The sequence below is a fragment of the Musca domestica genome, unplaced genomic scaffold (genome assembly GCF_030504385.1).
Source record: "Musca domestica strain aabys unplaced genomic scaffold, Musca_domestica.polishedcontigs.V.1.1 29, whole genome shotgun sequence".
In the NCBI taxonomy this organism is placed as follows: Eukaryota; Metazoa; Arthropoda; class Insecta; order Diptera; family Muscidae; genus Musca; species Musca domestica.
The window spans coordinates 7,939,137-7,941,807 of record NW_026712296.1 but is presented as its reverse complement, the minus strand read 5'-3'; positions in this window follow the sequence as shown (position 1 = coordinate 7,941,807).

Below are 2,671 nucleotides of genomic sequence, written 5' to 3'. Positions count from 1 at the left end.
AAAAAAAAATTAAAACAAAAACTTTAGATTGTTGTATGTTGAGAGCTTATACCAGAAACTATAAGGTAGGTTATGTATGAATAAAGTGATAGCACAAGAAGAACAGATGTTTCAGAATATTATTAGTATTTTTATAATATACTTTAAAACCAACAAATTCAGTGAAAACCTTCAAAAAACAAAATAATCTATATATAGAAATAATGTTAGTAAAAACAAGTAAAAAAGCAGAAAGTTCGGCCGGGCCGAACTTTGAATACCCTCCACCATTTGGAACGAATTAGAAAATTTTCAAAAATAAATAAAATCCATTAAAAATTATTTTAAAATCTTTAAAATATCTAATATAGGAAGGTGCCGATATATGGGGGATATACGATATCGTGGACCTGTATTAACAATTCGCTCTCAGGAACTACTTCTGTGGATTTTAAGACAATTCCATTGAAAAGTGTGGCTAACATCATCAAAATACCGAATATCGGGGGGTATAGTTATATGGGGGCTATCCCAAAACGTGGACCGATATATCTCATTTTCAATAACAACCAAGCAACTTTTGATTATTCAAAAATTTGATCTTACCAGGGAGGTACCAGAAGGAGTGGACCAATCTCTACCATATTTATAACAGATCTTGTTTTGATAGAAAAATTAGGATGTGCCTAGTATGAATGGAAACGGATATTAATTTCTCGTTTTATGAGCTTCATGGATATTCAATATGTTGACCCTTGTGAGGGAGGTACCAGAAGGAGTGGACCAATATATCCCATCTTCACACCAGACTTGGTGTTAATAAAAATATTGTAATCTGTGTAATATGAAGACAATCGGACACTAACATCTCATTTTATAAGAATAATAATTTGCTAAAGTGTGAAACCTTTGTGGAGGAGGTACTTGATGGAGGGGATCGGTATTGTCCATTTTAGCACTGATGCAAGTATTAGGATTTGTAAAGTTGAAGCAAGATCGGTTTATCCTTTCCCTTTCTGTGCAGTAAAATATTTTCGACAGATGTTGCCCATCTCCGAACTCGATCTAAGTTTGATAATAATATCACGATTACCATGTTTGGACCAAATCGGATACGTCCTTCGAGAGTTTTCGTGCGCACCAGCCAGCAGACAGACAGACGGACGAATATCCCTCTATTTTGATGAGTCACGTTTTGGGCGTATCAAATGATAGATACTCTCTCCAGCCATTTGACTGAGGTTATAAAAATTGTGCCACTTATATGAGCCAGATCAGTAAGGTATTATGCTTTAAAAAACTACGGACGGGGCAGCCTGGCGTTAGATAAATATAATAAAATGTACCAAATCGAGAGTTGCCTCCACTTGAAAAACCAAAATATTATTACAAATGAACTGAAAATACAAATTTTAGAGTAACGAACTCTAATATACAGGGTGAGATAAAAAAACTGCAACAAAGTCAAACGCCATAATTTTTACATTTTTTTTTTAAATTTCATTGAATGAAAGCAAAATATGTCGGAAATGCCATCAAATTTTAGAATAAGTTTAGATTTGTTCGAATTGGTCACCTTTGGCACGAATTATGGCCTTCAAACGGACATTGAAACCGTCACACGCTGCCCGAATGTTGAGGCTTGAAGTGATTGGTATTTTTTAGTGCCAACCTTGCTTTTCAAAATACTCCAGACAAAATAGTCCAACGGATTGTGCCCTGGAAATGAAGCGAGAAACCTTATTTTGTAACCATTCTTGGTGCGTGCTGAGTCTGATGGTGCTGAGTCCTGTTGGAATATCCAAGGTCTGCAGCCAAAATGTTTGCGTGCCCAAGGCTTTAATACACCCTCCAGAATATTTTCACGATAATATTCAGCATTCATTCTGATGCCACGGTCGATTAATACGAGTGAAGAGCGACCATCGGCTGTTATGGCGGCCCACATTATCACTATCGCCGGCGCTTGAGTTCTGGTGGCCAACCGAAGGTGCACATTTTCAGCTGACCTCTTCGGCAAGTAAACACGATCATTTTGTTTGTATACAAACTGCTGGACATTTAATGTTATCTCATCAGAGAAAACCAAATTCGACAGTTCATCCCTTTCGGCCAAGCGAAGCAACTCTTTAGCTCTTTTGAGTCTATTTTCTTTCTGTGGCGGTGAAAGTTCTTGCACTTTTTTAAATTTCAATGGCTTTACCTCGAGCTCATTTTTCAACATTAGTCGAATCATTGCGATATGTCCAGCTAACTAGCTTTTTTTGGCCATTTCGACGCGGGTTTCGATCAAGTCGCTCCTTTACTTTTCGAACCATTTCTGCTGATTCCGTCCACTTCCATGACGTCGGGCTACGCTACCAGTATCGGGGTAACGAATGCTGGAGTGCTGTAACTATTTCCAGCCAAATATAAAGAAATCACTCTATCACGCTTGAATTCCATCACGAATAACCTTTTCTCTGGAAAATTCTCACCAAAATGCTTTTGTGCGCTTGTAAACAATAAAATGAGCTGTCACTGGAATTATTTTTACAGCAGTCGGACGAGTGGTTTAGAAATGACAACGGTCTGAAGTTGGTTGCAGTTTTTTCATTTCACCCTATGTAAATTGCTACACCAATTTATAACCTACTAGCTGGCCCGGTCCGCGTTGCCGGCCCGTAGTTTTTGTCTATTATGCATATATTCC